This window comes from Canis lupus, chromosome 3, assembly GCF_048164855.1.
Source record: "Canis lupus baileyi chromosome 3, mCanLup2.hap1, whole genome shotgun sequence".
NCBI lineage: Eukaryota > Metazoa > Chordata > Mammalia > Carnivora > Canidae > Canis > Canis lupus.
The window spans coordinates 77,091,118-77,109,724 of record NC_132840.1 but is presented as its reverse complement, the minus strand read 5'-3'; the positions used below and the strand labels follow the sequence as shown (position 1 = coordinate 77,109,724).

Genomic DNA, 18,607 nt, shown 5'->3' with positions numbered 1-18,607 from the left:
GCTTGTCAGAAATTGCTTACACTATAGCATTTGCACAATCTGGTTGCTTTGGCCAAGGAGACATATCTACCCACCTCATTCCTGGCAGGTCCTGCAACTTTCAGGGCACAGGTTTTTAGCCTTAGTTTTGAGGAGTCTGTAAATCCCCTCAAACTGCATCTACACCCAAAAACTCTCTGTGTGTATATATATGTTCTAGGGAAAGCATCCACAGCTTTCATAACATTATTATGAGAAGTATGCGATCCAACAAGTTGTAAGAGTCACTACTGTAGATGAAGGAAATATTTGGAAGCATTGTTTGTTCTCTTTCAACTGGATTTCCCACTTTGAATTTTAGATTGAATTTGATCATAGGTTGGCAACATAGGGTAAGCTTTGGAGTCAGACTCGTGATTCTGGCTTAGGCTCTAGCTCTATTTCTTGACTGTGTCACCTTAGATATGTCACTTCTGTGCTTCACATCTTTATTTGGAAAATGGATAAAATATCGCCTACCTCATTATGCTGTTGTGGGGATTAAATGGGAGTATCTGTATCTATCAATTATCTATCTATCTATCTATCATCTATCTTGTGATGTACCTGGCATTTGTCCACTGTTCAATAAACAGCGGCTAGTAGTGGTAGGAGTCATATGGAACTCATAACTCTGAAGCATGTGGGAAACATTAATTATTTTACTAGGCATTCTCTTGTCCATTCCTATTCTCCATTCTTTTCTTTTAAAGACCGCCACAAACATGACTTACTTTGAAAACTATGAAAGAAGATGGCTTTATGTGGGGACATTTATCATCGTGGTATTGTGTGCTGCTTTTCTACTTGGGATTTGAGGCCAACAGTATCCAATCTAGTCTCTTGTTTTGGAATCAATATTTCTGTAGTGAGTGTAAAATCATCCTAAATGGATTTGAGATTGTCCAAAAAATTCTGAAGAGAGAACACACTAAGAGTGAAAAAGCTATGTTTATGAAAATATCATGAAGGCTAAATGTGATGTACTAGGAAAACATGCCAGCAGATTTCACTGTACACCCATGAGATCTATATCCTGACTATATTGATAGATACTATTCAAGGGAATGTAAAAATTCCTTCTATATGTGCATTTCTGTTGGTCTAGCTCATTGCCTAATCCATAGAAGGTACTTAATAAATATTTGTTGGATGGATGGATGTACATCATATTTTCATTATAACACAATACCATATTATTTATGTCCTGCTTATATTGTGCCAATAAGGAAAATGCAATCATCCCCCGTGTAATGCTCTTATGAACATGTTTCTGAGGCTCAGCTGACTGATAGGACACTAAAAGAAAGTGCCTTCTACATCTGTTTCCTATGACAAAGGAATTTTAGGGAGTATGGGTATACTCCCTAAAATAAAAGTATAAGGCTTTTGAGTGAGCCTTTACTTTTTTATCTTTTGAAGATTACTTATTTGAGAGAGAGATAGTGAGAGAGCAAGCGAGCACAAGCGAGGGGGTGGGCAGGAGAAGAGGGAGAGAAGCAGGCTCCCCGCTGAGTAGGGAGCCCAATGCAGGGCTCAATCTCAGGACCCTAGGATCATGACCCAAGATGAAGGCAGATGCTTAACCAACTGAGCCACCCAGGTGCCCATGGATGAGCCTTCATATGTATGTGTGAGTTGCCATTTAGTTCATAAGCTGTTGAGTTTTGCAGTTACACCCATTCAGATAGAACAATTCTTTAGGAGCCTACAAGAATCTTGTGGATGTGCACTCTACCCTCCTTCTCTTGACTGTATTGTTCATAAAAGAAATACTAAACAAAAATCACAGTGGCTTTGGCTTGCCTGACTTAGGGCTGAGACCAAGTAAGAGCCAGTATGTTCTGCATGAAGACTAAAGTCTTTCCTTCCAGTAGGAAGACTCATCTGAGAAGTTAGGGGAAAGGTAGCTGTGTGGCCAGGAGAGCTGCCTGCAGCAGCAAGCTTCTTCATGAGGATAATTGAACCTGGAGTGTTGGCATCCAGAAACAAGTGATCATGAGGGGAACCACAGAAATGAGGAGATAGCAGGAGCAAGAGAGAATGGAACAAAGAAATTATCCCCCAGGAGGACAGTCTTTCTTCTTTCCTTTATTGAAACTCAAAGCCCTGTATTTATTTGATTACTCAGAGCTGCATCTGAGGTGTGTTTCCCACATTACCACATATGCGGCCCTCCCATCATTCCTGTCTTACAAGAACATATAAGCAAACACATGGGATTGGTTCTTACCTTGTATTTCTATTTGGGAATGAGAAAAAACAATCAACATTTATTGAGTATCTACAGGTGCCAAGGAATTTTACTTACTCTCCAACTCAACATGTTTCAGGTAGGAAAAACTGAGGCTGCACAAGTTAAGTAACTTACCCAGAGTGGCCCCCTAAGTGATGAGACCAGGTTTGGAACCCTTGGCTGTCAGGCCCTGTGTTTATCTCTACATGGAATGCCTCAAGATAGATAGAAAATCCTGAGAAACTGAACATGCTTGATGATAAGAAGTACTTTGTTTGAAGACATGTTTTCTTACTTCCTTGCAGTCCTTTTCAGTACAGACCAACACAGAGAGACAATCATTCATATATCCACACACATAAGCCTGGGGCCTCTTCCATTTTCCCTACTCAACAACAGCAAAGGTTCCATTTCACAGATGAGGATATCAGAGTCTATGACTACACATCTGATATTAGTCAGAACAGGAAGGTCGTGGAGGAATGCCTAAGTGCCAGATCAAAGAATTGTATGTGGCCAGGGCATGTTGGTTTTCCTCCTACCCATCTTGACATTAGAAGTAATTGCACTTCAGCTTGAATTTTTTCTAAGTCAACATTATAACTCACTTCTAGGTCTCTTTTTCAAATAGCTTTGTTTAGTGTTTCAGCGTCTGTGCTTCTATCTTGATAATTTCTCAAATGCTTTTCTTCCTCATCCTCTATCACTGCCGCTCTTCCCTACTGAAGTTGAATCCCTGGTACAAAATAGTATACTGAAGGTCAGATGCAAGTCAATAGGTATCTCTGTGAAAACCAAGAGAAACAAAAGCTTACCACTTCCCAATATTTATTAGAACATACTGAAAGAGTTCATGTGTTGGTGCCAAGGTCAAGGAGGTCAGCCCACACTTGAGCTCAGGCATTTGAGTTTGCCAAATGAGTCAGTCAAATGGGAATGTTGGGGTTTCTTGGCTGGATGTATGTCAATATTACTGTGCATAAAAGATGTCCATTTGTTATACCAGCTTTTGCTATCACACTAAACCATCAGTTTAAAGAATGTCTAATGTCCTGAGTGCACTTGTCTTTACAAGAAATTCCTAACTTGCAAGGGCAGATAAATTTTGTTGAATATTTTTTCAGTCTTCGCTTTCTTTTCCTTGCCACTCCCTGTCTATCCACTGTTTCCTTCATGTCTCTTCTGAACCCCTACAAGAGGTAAGCAGACTCTCTCCTAGCCGACTGCCAATACCAGCACACATACAATTATTTCTGTACTGTCTCTCTTCCCTGCTAGAGGAGACATTCCATGCACACCTGTTTTTCCCTCTTCTGAATAATTCATCTGCAGGTCACTGGTGCCATATACCGGCTGGCAAAAACTAGGCACTCAATAAATATTTGTTGAATGGATGCAAGATAGAATGAATAGAAAAGCATATTAGTTTATTTTGCCACATGTTTGGCTTCACAGAAACATTTAGATTTTTTTCTTCTGAGCATCTTTCATTCATAATGCCTCTCTGCTCTCCTCAGTCAATATTTATTGAGCATGTTCGATGTGTCAGGCACTCGAATATATGCCAACATGAGTGAGACATGATCCCTACTCTCTACTCATGATCATGTTGGTTCTGAGTCAGGCAGCCATTGTTGGTGAATTACCAACAACTGTGGGTAGAGCCTAGAAACGGCTGTTTGTGAAAGGATGTAGAAGAGGAAGACATTACCCTGATCTCAAGACCCTCATAGCTCATGGGGTAGTGAACAAATATATACATGAAATATATAATAGATGCCTATCTTCTAAGTAGTGAGGTACATTAGAAGTGTAAAGGTAATTACCCTTGTAGAGGTAAAATAATGACTTTTTCCCCCCACTATGAAATCTCTCTGATACTTCCATATAGTATGTAATTTATATTATAAATATTCCTTCTGTACTACTGTATGCTCAACACTAAGCCAGGGCAATGAAGAAGGAAAGTGTGAGACTTGCTTCTAGGAAGGTGCAGGCCAAGAAATAAGTGTGTGACTCATACCTGAAAATGAGAGTGACTATAAGTGAGTAGGAGAGAGAAGAAGAGAGAAAGGAAGGGAAGGGAAGGGATGGTAAGAAAGAAACTTTCTTCTTCAGTCCCCTGTGTCTAGGTCCAAAGAATTCCAATGATGATGGCTTTAAAATCAGGAATTTTAACTTTCTCCCTGAGATGTTTTTTTCCAAGACAGAGCTTGATATTGTTTAAGTGACAAAATGTGAGTTTAGTAGAAATAAAAGAAATGTCTAAATAACGCCAAGTAATCTAGGTTATTGGAGAGAGTTAGCCTGTTTTCAGGTGTCTTGTTTTATTGTGAGTTAAGACTTGCAAGGGATTTTCAGATTTAGCCCCTCCATCTCTACTAACCATACATTATCAACATTTTTTTTTCATTATCAACATTTAAAAAGATTTTTTTTTTTAAGTCTCTCCTCACCTTTACGATGGCTAGAAGCATTAGATCTTGGGTTCATTTGTGCATATTTGCTTGGTACTTACTAGGTGCCAGCCAGCATTCCAGGCCCTAGAATTTATCACCCAAATCATTGACCTGGCTGCCATTGGTAATATTGGTTTTCCTTTTATAAGATACATTTCAAAGTGCCTCTGAAAAGGTCTTTAGATTCCCCCCCCCCCGCCTTTTTTTTTTTTTTTTTTTTTGGACAAAAGGACTCCTCATGCATGCATGTGATTTTGTTTTAATTGCTAAAAGGAATATGAAGCAGAGCTGGAATAACATAGAAACTAAAATTAAAACAATTTGAAAATTTCAAGAACCATGACCCTTTAGAATAGTCCTAAGCCACCACTTTGTCAGGCTCCTGGGAGCAAGACAAGACAAGCAGAAAGGACGATTATCTACAATACAATTGCAGGAAGAAGAGTGTTTTCTTTTAAATATTGACCTAATGCTTCCTGTGCCTGGGGCACAGACTGGGCACTTCACATGCATGATTTCATTCCCTTCTCCCAATAACCATGGGAAATAGATCCCATTATTCCCATTTGATAGATTAGGAAAAGGGGGCTCTGAGGGAAGTCACCCCAAACCATATACCTAATAAATAGGGTAGAGAACACTTCAGTACAGATCCATTGACTTCAAAGACCTTGCCCTAGGTAGAAATCTCAAGAGTATTCTTTTTAAGACTTAGAACCAGTTCTTGGTGACTCTAAGAAAGCCTTCTCTCTCTGAAGACTAAAGGAGGGGTTAATTTGGTTTTGGATTTTGTCCTAAAAACCTCTGGGATTTATTGGAGGATGCTATCACTTGCCATTTTTCGCCTGCTACACATTGAACATGCTAGAGAGTCCCTCTTCAACTCAGCCATCTGTGCTTTTGGCTTTTAAATTCCATGAAAATGACTGGACACATTCTTCTTATTCCATCCATACCCAAGGCCAGAGGGAGACATTCTGTTGGCTTTCTCTGGTAATCTTTCCTAACACTGGTTTCAGTATCTGTTCCAAGGTCTTCATTCCATCTTCCTTTTATCCCTTTTGTGTATGTGGGTGTGTATTTTCTATATTATTTCTCATAATCATTACATTATGTTAATGTAATTATAACACAAATGTATTAAAATATTAAAGCCGTATATTTTAATCATTAAGACCCAAAGCTCAGAGAATGTCCTCAACTGTTGATTTTAGTAATTAAAGAATTTAAAGAGCAGGGAAATAACAAGCAGCTTCTGAATTTGAAAAATATCCAATAAATAGCGCAGAGATCCAACAGCTCAAACCAGGTTTGAATCATCCATCTTATATGGCTTACGTATAGGCCTACCTAAACACAGGGAATTGGATTAGTCATGGGCATAGAATTTTGCAACATAAGGAGCATTTGAGATCCAACCCCGACACTGTAGAGAAGGAACTAAACCCTGGAAAGGTTAGTGATTTGCCCAAAGTCAAACAGGAAGGCAGCATGGGATTGAAAGCAGTGATTCTCAAACTTTTATCTATAGATTAAAAAAAAAAAACAAAAAAAAAAACAAAAAAAAAAACAGATTGTTACAACACACATTTTCTGAATCACAGTCCCAGATACTCTGATTCAGATCAGGGGTAGGGCCCAGGAATCTGCACGATTAATGAGCCTCCAGGGTGATTTGGCGGCTGGTGGTCCTGAGGCCACACTTTCAGGAACACTAATCTGGAATCTCGGCCTTGTGACAATTTCTTCCCAAAGGACTGTGTTGCCTCCCTACATTAGAGAACATTCCAAACAGCACAGAAGACTCTTTGTGATTCACGTTAATGCTCTTTTTTCCTGACTCAACAGCTAATTCCCAATTGCATCATTCACTGAGAAGTATTCCTTTACTCCCTAAACCCCCATCAGGTACCAGACACTGTGCCTGGAGGTAGAGATACACATATTTGAACCCAACTCCAGCTCCAAAAAGCCCAGACTTAGCAAGAGGAGTAGCTACTGTCTTGAGCTCTTGCTTTATACTCACTTCACACAGCTTATCTCATGCAGCCATCTCTCAGCCTACCTTTAGGTAAGGCTGTACATAATAACAATATGGTTTGGGAGTTTTTCATATTTATAGAATCACTTCTTCACACTTAGTATGTCCTGGAAGTATTTCTTTGTTCTTTCCTTGTATACGTCTGGTCTTTATCACAACTAGAGAGCATTTCTCAATACTGGTGGGCCATCATGCCTTTAACCATTCCCATATAGATGAGTGCACAATTGCTTATATTTTTTCCTACTACAAAGTCCCATGATGGATTACAGAGTAAATATTGTTATCCTCATTTTACCTTGTCCAGGATCTCTCAGTGGCAAGAATTCAGATTTGAATGGAGGCCTATTTCAAAGACTACCAAGTTACCTTCCTTTCACTATTATGCCTTTCGATAATTGCAGTAGAAGGGCATCAGTGCTGGATGAGGTGGGTACTAAAAGATCACCACCAACCCAGCTGCTGATGGAACCTCAGGCACAGTCATCTGAGGAAGTGACATTAGAATAAAACCTAGAAGTCTTCTGGGCAGAGAGGAAGAAAGCCATTTTAGGAAGAGGATTAGGCATTTTATACACCAATCAGCTATACCTTTGGTCACCTACTTGGGGAAACCTGTAATACACACTTGAGGAGAGGTTCAGAGAAAAAAAAAAGACATGATATTTGCACACCAGGATCTAACGGTGTGATTTGTGGGTGTGGGTGTGCCTATGCATGTGTGAAAAATACTAGAGTAATGAGCTGATGAGAACAGTATAAATAAGTACCTACTTTACTTGGCAGCTTTGGCAGATAGCTGGAAATGAGTAGGCCGTGGGGTCCTGTCTACATGGCATGGCACAGAAATTTGCCCTGTTAATAGCTCAGTTTCTCCTCCTGAAATGAAGAAAGTACCATCTAGTCCCTGCCTACTTGACAGGGATGTTACAAGGCTTGGTTAATTTCTGTAAATGTTTTGAGCTCCTCCGATGTGTGTTCTGTAAATAGGAGGTATTAATAGCAGCCATCAGAGCTGAAACAAAAGTGAATTGAGCTACAGCCATTTTCTGTGAAAGAAATACAAATGCCCATAAAGCATGAAGCCCACACGGGGTCCATCACATTGACCCTTCTTTAAAAGGCACCCTGGATCTCATATAGGACATCACGACAGCTCAGGCCCTGATCTCAAGCGGGAAAATTCAGAAGACTGGCTGGATTTTCCAACGTTTAATTTCCCAGCTGATTACTATGATTAAGAGCCCATCTGGCACAGCCCATTTGCGAGGTGTGTATGCAGGGAAGTGGGACTCTAGGAGAGGCTGTGATCTAATGGGAAAAAGAGAAAAAAAAAAATGCACAGTGGAGCCAGTGCCATTTTGGAGCTCTCCGCTAAGATGTTTAAATAGGAATTTCATTGTATTAGCATTAGTGAAGCCAGGAGGCCATATGCCGTAAGAAAGGCAGTTAGGGAGCAAATGTTTCTCTTTCTTGGGCTTTTATGTTAGCTTAGTGTGGATTTGGTGGTGCCTTTGTCTGCCATGGGTCTGGAGGCTATGAAGATGCTAAGAAGAAAATCCAGCTTTGGGTTTCAGTGGTGACATACCAACATCCGTACCCATGAACTCATAGCCACTAAGTATGTGGTGGCTAGGGAGATGCACAGTTACCCTCCCACAACAAGGTGGTGGTGATCACTTAGGACAAGGGGTACCCTACAGCCCATGTTCCCTTGCTCCTAGACCTCCAAAGAAAGCTCTGGGCAGGGGGTGGAGGAAGCCATATGTTAGCTCTCACATCTTCTCGGCCTCTTCAGTGTAACTGCACTTCCAAATCAATTCACAGGCAAGTCGGTCTTGTAAGCACTAATAGGACTTACAGATGTGCAGAAAAACCAAGGTTATGATGCTCTGCTGAACTCCCGGACGGAATTTCTTGTAATTCTCTGTTACCCAGGGGATCCTGTGTAAACTCATTCCAGACAGATTTTTTTTATTGTACTTTATTTCTGAACTCCAACCAGGCCTTCCCTTTGGAGGTCAAGGCTCCTAGTCTCCTTGAAAATTCCTACCTCGAAGGTAGAGGCTTCTGACTCCTGTGGTCCCCATTTCTGCCGGGGGGCTCTTAGGTCCACAAGGAAAACTCATCAGCGACTTGATCTTAATCCCTCACTGTGTGGGCACAGGTCACTGAAGAACATCTGGTAGGCTCGACCTTTCATGTCCGTTTGCCAAATGGATTCAAGTGGGGGTTACTGGAGGACCCATCTGTAGGCCTCTGTGGTGATGGAGGGATGGGCTAAGTAGTGGTCTGACTTGGAAGGAGGAAGATCTGTAAGCCCTATCTACTTTGTTCAGTCAAGAAAGGATTGATGGACTCTACCCCCGCCCCTCTTCAATGGTTGGAAGATCTCCATTTTTACAAGCTATCATGCTGAGTGTCTTTGGGCTAGGGCTAGGAAAGTGTCCTTCACCTCATCTCAGAAATGTGAAAATAATGTTGGCTTCTCCATAGGTTGGAATCAATACCTAATTGCCTGTGGGGAGATTCCCACCCTATCTCTGAAGAAGGTGGATTTCACAGCCCATAATGTGGAGTTCAGCAGAGAAAACTAGATCAATAAGAGTGAGAAAGCCTCTGATGTTGGTCCCCTTAGGCTTCTGTCTCTGAAAAGGGACTTTTACTTTAATTACTTAGACCATAGACTAAAGCTTTACCTTCTTGTGGGGCAAAAGTCCACTAGTGGACCTACGAATTACAGTGAGATCTTATTTACAATGATATGGCTTCCTCAGGCCCCAGGTATTTCTGATGAGCTCTGTCTGTTGCTGAATGTCTTGAATGAAGCGTAAGTCCACTAATTTTAGGTCCTGTTCAGCCATAGCTGTCTAACCTCCTCAAAGGAGAGAGCCAGGCTAAGTCAATGAGGTGGGATGGCAAGCACCCAAATCTCATCACAGTGTCTTCTCCTTGCCCCTACTTGCCCTCACCCAGGACCAAGAACCTTCCAGACTTCCCGGGAGAAATGGTAATGCCCATCTGGACCAAGGTGTATCATCTGAGGATAAGTCTTTGTTATAAAATGTGTTGTCTCACATAGAGATTCTGAGAATCAGATTAGGATGAATGGATTTGGCATCCAGGGCTACATAGACACTGCTCTTTTTGATGATTTTTCTTGCCTTCAACAGAGACGTAGCTGTCAGACTGGCATCTCTCAGTGACTGGGTGAAGAGGATGGGAGGTGTTTTTGCCAATTTTTTTCAACCTTGCTCCACTAATTTAGAGTATAATCTAAAGACTGTGTGGATAGGATGTGTAAGAAAAAAATCAACCCAAACTCCTTTATTAGAGAATGTCTAGAAATATAATAATAGTAGTAGTAGTAGTAGTAGTAGTAGTAGTAGTAGTAGTACTTTCCAGGAATCCCAAAATCCATCACCCAGAGGCTCCTGAACAGCACCTCCCCACTGTCATAAAGAAGTCAAGGAAGTGTTCCTACAAGAGGAGTTAAGGGTCAGTCAGGAATGGCAGATATTACTTAGTATATGTTCTAACAAACTCCTTCCCCCTTGGCAGTGATAACTTACTAAATGCTCGTAAAACTCTTTCCTACTGAGATCAGACAGGATTTCAAAATTCTTTTAAGTTTGTACTCCAGACAGCCCCTAACAGTCAGTCAGAGTTGGCATAAAGGGCTCAATCTTTAAAAATAAAAATATGGAAAAAAGTGGCATCTTGTGTTCTTCATGGCATAATTAAAATGTTTCAAGAAGAGATTTTGGACTTGTTCTGTGGCTCTTGCCAGCCTTTTCTGTTTACAGATCATTTAGATGGGACTCAAGATTTAGCTTTCTGCTTACCCCGCCCATTCTTATCCACCACCCCAAAAGCATCACACCAAAAAAATGGGAAATATGATCCTGCTTTTCTGAGCCATCCATGAGGTTATGTCTGGTCCATATTAAATGTCAGAAATAAATTATTGATGTGAGATGAAAATACAGAGATGTGATTATATTATGGATATTAATCCTACCCAAGAATAGCATCTTCACCATCTTGAATGCTCCCCGAGGGACACTGATACTTCTCAATTATACTTTAGTAACCACTTTCCTTGGGAATATATAGAAAATGTGTAAACATTTTATATGGGACACTTAGAATTTGATGTCTTCTTCAGATCTTGAATTTATCCTCTCCTCAATCCTGCCCCATGTGTGAAAACAAATAAAAACAAAGTGAGCAGTAACAACTGCCCTAGGTAATGGACAGATGGACTTTAGTCCAGGTCTAGATAGGCTAATAATATTTTGCAGAATCAGGAGTCTGCGACCCCTCTGTCACTCACGATCAGAATTATGGCAAGGCATAGTCAGATGGGTTTGACTAGAACACACTGCCGGAGACCTTTCTCAATCTTAATTGACCTCTGATGTCAATCTACAATACGAGCATTTGGTGGCTTATTCTTTGGGGGGTACCCAAGATGGCAGCTGCTAGTGTACTTGTGGCAAGGGTTTCCTACATTCTCAGGACTATGGGGGACACACAATGGCTGAGAGACAAGTGAGGCGGAATTAGAAGAGGGGGACCGTGAAATCCCTTCAGCCTGACCTAGGACCCTCTTCTGAGTTTGGGGAGGGGCATCATTGTGATGCTGCCATTACAGTAACACATGAGCTTTAGCAAGATCCTTAACTTTTCTCTATGTCTGCTCTCTGCCCCAACGTGGAGTAGTAATACCAGCTGGGCTTCGGAGACAATGACTGGATGATGTGTAAAGCATTTTGCAATCTGAGGCATTAGGTCATAAAAAATGGAGAGGCAAAACATTCTGTTCCTTACCCTGTGTGTGGGGCATCAGACTGAATTTCAGGGTGGAGTAAGCGAAGGTCACTTTACAAATGCAAAAAAGATGTGGCTTTTGAGCTCAAGGCTGGAGATGAGAGATTTGGATGGGACACACACACACACGCACACACACACGTACCTATACTCATGTTAAAAATAGCAGTTGTATCACTTTTTACTTTGAGATGTGTCTGGGTGGCATTACAGTTTGCCAGCCACTGTTAATAGGGCTATTTTTCTTCCCACATCTCAGAGAACAGACACATTAGAGATTTTCCAATATGATGTGAAAAACCATATTTTTTATCTGAAAGTTATCCGAATGAACTCATTATGCATCTGATGCAGGCCTTCTTCCAGGCCAGCCCAGCCATGTTGGTCATTTGTTTACTAGTATCTTTCTTTTTCCACAAAGGATTGGCAGGGTTGGAGGGAGGGCAGGTGGTGCTGTAATGAAAAGTATCTGATATGTTTTCTGTTCTTTGGGGACTTGGAGAAAGCAGCAAGCCACCTTATACAGGAAAGCATGTTTTTGGCAATCTAGATGGAGAAGGTTCCTCCACTGCAGGACTAGTGGTCGCATTGATCGCGTAAATTAGTTCTTCCTCTCTTTGATGATGTAGGATCATGTAGCGTCCCAGCAAACATGTCTTCATATAAGGGTGAGATAACCTTCCCATTCCCAGCAGGCAGGACAAATAGGCCAGCAGGCAACAAGGCAGGATTTCCTGGGCTTCTTGAACAAATGAAAAAAGTGCAGGTGTCACTCCCCTGCCCCCAGGCCAACCGGGTCACAGGGTAATTGCCCAGTTGCCTGCTGGGATAGGCTCACCAGGCTCTTCTCCCTCCAGGTTCATTTTTCATTTTGATTGAGTCATGATGGCTTAGTGCCCAAACATCAGAGGATATGCCTGGTAGGGAAAAGGTCATAAAGAACTCCAATGATCCCCTCTTCCCTAAAATCCAGGTTTCAGTTTCATGGAGTCATTTGGAAGGGATGGGCAAGCAGGCTGGTTGCTGGGTTATGTCTCTCTCTGCGAACGGCAGGAGCAAAATCTCCATCTTGCTAGTTTAAAAGTCGCCTGGCTGCCTGATTTCAACTGAGGCAGCACAGCTTGCTTTAGCTTTGAAGTGTGAAGACCAAATAAAGGTTGGCAAGGAGAAGAGATGGGAGCCGCATTGCCTCCTTGGAGCCTGGAGGGACACACACAGCCCTATGCCCTGGATGCAGATGCTTTTCCCATCCCCTGGCTAATCCCTTGTCCCATGTCCACCCCTGAGAATTGTGGCTAAAACAGCAGCCGGCTTGGTTGGTTGCCCTTCATTGGAGCTTTTCTGTTGTGGCTGGTGGGCAGACATTGTAAACCTCTCTAATTTGGGAAGGGACCAAACAGATGCTCGTCCTCCAGCTATCTTGGTGTGTGTCTCACTAATCTGCTCACGACAGTGACGCAGGGACACACACACACACACACACACACACACACACATACACACAGACCTGACTTTGGCTTGTCCCAGCACCCTAAGTAATGGTTTTAGGCTGTATATTGTCTGCCCTCTCTATGTCCTAGGGAAGATTTGAGAAATTCTAATACAGGAGGCTGAGAAAGGAAAATATTGGCTTCTACAGTACAAACATCTCTGTCCTGAAAGGAAATGTTAATTTTCCCCTAAATCAAATGTTGACATATATCAGCTGCTGCTAAAGATGTGTCACTATGGGAGAAGGTCTCTGCTCCGGAGCTTGGATATTGGGCTGGAGTCTTTCCTCCAAAATGCTAACTGGTTTAGAATCTAAACAGGTTTGGTTTAGAGGTTTCATGAATCGTTTCAGTTTGTTTTCTGAAGCTGGTCTCTCTGGGACACCCTCCTGAGCAGGGGTGCGGGGGAACAGGATTCCACTTCGTGGAATGCACTGTTTTCTGCATAAGCCTGGGCCCCCACACTGGCCTCTGTCATGATTCAGGCACTGCTTACCTCTGGTGGGAATACAGGAGGTGGGGGCAGGGGCAGGCGAAGGGCACAGAGAAAGGATGTCATGCACAGGCAAAGAGAAATTGCCAGTGCTAGGTGTTTTACGTGCTGCTTTGCTCACTGCCCCCCAAACACGCAGTCTAAGTATTCTTTGTTCAACACCTATGTTTTAAAAATTCCAAATTAAGTTCCCCCAACTCTCTCCCTGCAACTAGGTGCACACATACACACACACACATATGCATGTGCCCACACATGCACACACACACACACACACACACACCCTTTTAACTTGTTAAGTTTGAAAGATGATGATATATACAACCAGCATGCTTTGCCAGTCTGCACGGTGAAGGCCAAGATTAATGCAGGAGGTTGGTGCAATGTTGCCGCAGAGCAGCGTGATCAGAATACAAGATGGAGCAGAGGGGGAAAGGCCAAGAAATATGTCTGCGCTTGGAGTTTACACAAGTCTCCTTAGCAACTTGTCTGAATTTATTTTTCCCTTAATGTGTGTGGGTTTCTTCCAAACCCGGAGTGAAACAGGAGTTGGGCTCCTAACAGTGCTCGATTCCTCCCCTTAGGAGGGCGAAATTGCTTCAGTTGGTAGCAAACCCCTCTCTCCCTTACTGGCTCCTTCCCCACCCCCACTCCCACCCCCACCCTCACCCCAGGGCCCCTCCCTCACTGAGGTGGCTCTGCTCCTTGGCGTTGTGACTTTGTGGACTGTTGGTAGCTTTCCAGAAATTCTCATCTCCACGGGGGAATGATAGAGCCTGGTTCTGATGGCCACAGCTGTGCAGGTTTCTGCTACAGCCTCACTGCTTCCAGTGTGTTCCTGCGTGTGGCATATGTGTGAACGTGCCTGGTTATACGCCCGTGTGTTGTAAAATAGGGAGAAACCACAGAGCTCCCTTCCTGCCCATGTATTTCTTTTTTTGTCTTGCTCCTTTTGCCTCTCTCACCTCTTCCCCCATACACACACACACACACACACTCACACACACACACAGGTCCTGTAATTCTAATTTGAATATAAAGCTATTAGAAAAAAAGGGCCCTGACTTTTAGGAATCTGGTCTGTTGCATTTTATGGGATCGGGCTGGCTTCAGGGGAGACAACCAGAAATACTGCAGTGGTTTTACCTCACACTGCTTTCCTTTGAAATAACTCTGGGGGAGTAGAGTTGCTGCTTCACTGGAGCCGATGTCGAATGTAAATCTTAATATCTCTCCTTTTCACCTCCTCCCCTTTGAGAGTCAGTGGGGGGGGGGGGCGGGGGGCATAGAAAAAAGAAACCTGGCCAAAAAAACGTTAAGGTTTGATTTTGGCTCTTTTACAAACAGATGTTGCTTGTCATTCTGTTGTTGTTAAGCAGGCACCAGATTGGACCAAGCAGCACTGTGTGTGTGTGTGTATGTGTGTGCGTGTCAGAGAGAAAGAGAGAAGAAAGAGGAAGAGAGAAGAAAGACACTGATCCTAGGAAAAGTTGAGAGCAAGAAGTAGATAATGTAGATTAATACTTTTTCTTTCCAAACTCCACCTGGCAAAGATGATATAAAATCGTGTTCTACTTGGTGGTTTGTTGTTCCAAAGGAAGAGGGAAACGTGGAAATCGGTGGATGTGCAGAGCCTGAGCTGGGGTGGGGGTGGGGGGGAAGCTGGCCTTTCCTAGGCTGAGACGTGGTAGGCTGTTCAGCTGTTCCCTCTGAGTAATTCTCTTCCCTGCAGTAAGGGGAGATCTTTCTGTTGCAGCTGAACTTAGTTTCTTGTGTTTGATGGTTGTCGACAACCTTGCGGGGGCTCCGGGCTCTCTTCCACTTTCCCCCCGGAACAAGCATCCCATTGTCCCTCGGTCAAGGTTCCGAGGACACCCTGACTCTTTGCATATTGCCCCTCTCTTTTCTCGCAGGGTCCAAGTGATTTAATTGTCACTTCTTTCCCAAGCCTCTCTGTACCCCCACTTAATTCGTGGCTTCCTAATCTAATTGCGGGCTGCTCTCTCAAGAGCAAAACAGAGCTTTGAAAAGAAAAGTGTTAAAGTTGGCCGGCACACAGGAAGCCCTGCGCAGCATATAGTTCATTTATATTAAAGCAGCATATAGTTCATTTATATTAAAGAAATGACAGATGCTTGATCCTTTCTTTAAAAAAAAAAAAAAAGCTGTATCTCACGTTTCCATGTCAGAATCGGAGTCTTCTCTATTTCGTAAAATGGTGATTCTTTTGCGGAAACCCTCCTGGCTTTATTCAGCCATCTAGCTAGAAAGGAAAGTTGTAGCTCGGCGTCATTGTTTGCATTTTAAAACGGAAGAAAAATTGTCATCCTAAGCAAACTTAGTGCTTTCAAAAGTGAAAGTAGCCTCCTTAGCCAGCTGCACACGAGACAACTTGTTACTGGCAGCTTCTTTATCTTTTGTTTCTTCGGGTGTGTCAAAAGCAAATTTGCCTCCAGTGCCTCACTCCTAAATTGTTGATCTCTGTTACATTTGTGTTGAGGGTGAACATTGAGTGGGTTCCAGGCTGTTTGAGGAGTGGGCTGCTTTTCTGTCATTTAAAAGCAATCTGAGGGCATCTTTTTTTTTTTTTCGTCCACTCCAGCTTACTCTCTCATACCATTTTCATGGCTTTGTGCTTAAGTTGACCTAGCCACCACTTCATTTTTCATTTTACATAAAATATTATTATTTTTTAATGTGGGGGGAGAAAGAGAGAATAGGTGTGATAGGAAAATGATCAATATCATTTCTAAATTTTCCCTTTGGCCAAAAGGAGCATGAAAACGATGGCATTGCCTGGCCAGTCTCCTCCCTCCCGCTCCCTTCTGGTCAGTTTTTCCTGGGCAGAGAAGACTTACTTCTACCTAAGCCCGCCCGCCTGCGAGGCGCTCCCTCTCTGGGGTCGGGTGTCCTGGTGGCAGTCCCGCAGGTGGAGGACGCGTGTGGGGCGCATGGCACCAGCCAGTGACTCTTGGAGCAGCGATCGCTGGATGTGCCTCTTTTGTTGAGGTGATTGGATCTTCCTTCAAAAAACAAGGGCTGCAGAGGGTGAGAAAAAAGACATCAGGAAAACGGAAAAGCCATAGGGAGACCAAAGACTAGCTGTCCCCCCTGCTTCATGATGAATGGCAAAGGGTAGATTTTAGTCTTTTTTGTTGTTGTTGTTCTTTTTTGTTTTTCTTTTCTTCTTTCCGTCCTTCCCCTTTATTGTTTTTCTTTTTCTTTCTCTTTCTGTCTGCGTCCTCCTTTTCTTTTCCTTCCTTCCTTCCTTCCTTCCTTCCTTCCTTCCTTCCTTCCTTCCTTCCTTCCTTTCTTTCTCTCTTTCTTTCCTTTCCCTTCTTCCTTTGTCTCCTTTCTCTTTCTTTCTTTCTTCTTTCTTTCTTTCTTCTTTCCTCTTTCTTTCCCTTCTTCCTTTGTCTCTCTTTCTTTCCCTCTTCCTTTGTCTTTCTTTTCTTTCTTTCTTTCTTTCTTTCTTCTTTTCTTTTCTTTTTTCTTTTCTTTTCTTTTCTTTTCTTTCTTTCACTTCTCTTGTTCCTTCCTTTTTAAAAAGTTCAGTGGAATTGCCTTATCCCCTCAGGACAAAGGAGGTCTGCTGAGATTCTGTACAAGACATACACATCTTTAAAAAAGAAGGAGGGTGGAGGGCAGGAAATCTTTCTGTTGGTGTCGTTCTGCTGACATCACCATGGATTTGGTGTTCAAGTCCACAGCCAGGCAAAACTCAAATACATTTTCCCTTTTGCAAGCAGCTGCACAGTGAGTTTGCCTTCCATTAGTAAAGGAACAATGAAGAAAAAGGAAACCCTGCGTCTAAAACATGGGCAATGAAAGAACGTAGGAATGGAAGCCAAGAATCCTGCTGTGGTAGAAGGGGGATAGACTCATGAATTCTCCACAATAAGATATTTTACTTCTTTTTAACAGCCCCATCAGCAGAGAGAAATAATGACTCCCGAAACATTTCAGAATCAAAAAGTTAAAATGATGTTTCAATGATGCTACATCGTGCCAGGTAATGATTGCCCAACTTGATTGTGCCTTAACCATTCTTAATTATTGATAGCCTGTCTCTTAATCATGTTTAGCAAATGAGCAGTTTGGTATAAAACATTGGAACTTGTGAATATTTTGAGACCTCACACTCCTATTTGATTATTTCTCCGGTAGAATCGTTCCCAGGGTTTGTCGATAGCCAGGGAAATTCCTGGAAAAATGTGACAGCGACTTTTTTGTAGGACCTTTATATCATGTGTCGTTTTGGAAATGAAGTAAACATAATGTGGCCCAGTGATTTTCTAGAATTATTTTTATTTCAGTGCCTGGTGTTCCCTTTTACTCTCATTCTGGTGTTAATTCTAATTTAGCTTTAATTAAGAATTGGGTGACAAAAAGAAACCAAACAACAAAGAGTCTTGATCCACTTAAAATAATTTTATTTTCCAGACGCAGGCTAATGGTTTGAAGATGTTGGCCTAGCAAGATGGCAACGAGTTTAAAAAATAGGATTCCTAAGAAGTTACTTTTTTCAGGTAATAGTGTTTTCCTATAACTTTCCCAACCCTTTCATATCCTCCAGTACTGCAAATTTTTAGGGCATGCCTGACTGCTTTAGTTATGAAGAATAACTGCATTTTAAACTTGATTTTTTTTAAACTAGCAAATAGCTTCATAATATTCTTAGCTAATGAGTAGAGCGGTCATGGCATTCAATTTATTGGACTTCAGAAAAAATAAATTAAAGTTATTACCTAACAGTGGTTATGTCTTTTGACGATGATTTAGCCAGGACTCATCTGAAACCATCAGGCCCTGTCCTTAAGCTCTGTGGCTATCTTGGGTAATTGCATTTAAAAATGTAAATATTAGAGGATTGTCTCTAAAAAGCCTGCCATGTGCTCTGAATTCCTGGAATATAGTGCTTATATAAATTGCATAATATCGATGTTTCAAGTTTAGTCCTAGATTGGTAATACAGTCTGGCAGTAAATACGGCTATCCCCATCTGTGTCCAGTGACTAAGATTTGAGCTCAGCTATC

The 18,607-nt window shown here is 42.2% G+C and overlaps 1 long non-coding RNA gene across 1 annotated transcript in view; it reads left to right on the top strand.

Moving 5' to 3' along the window:
- Positions 1–18,607, top strand: part of LOC140631136 (uncharacterized) — a 214,310-nt gene that overhangs the window by 171,978 nt on the left and 23,725 nt on the right. Inside the window, exons 6-7 of the long non-coding RNA XR_012028788.1 lie at positions 17,495–17,582; positions 18,014–18,099. This is a non-coding gene — a long non-coding RNA (uncharacterized lncRNA). The remainder of the gene's footprint in view (positions 1–17,494; positions 17,583–18,013; positions 18,100–18,607) is intronic.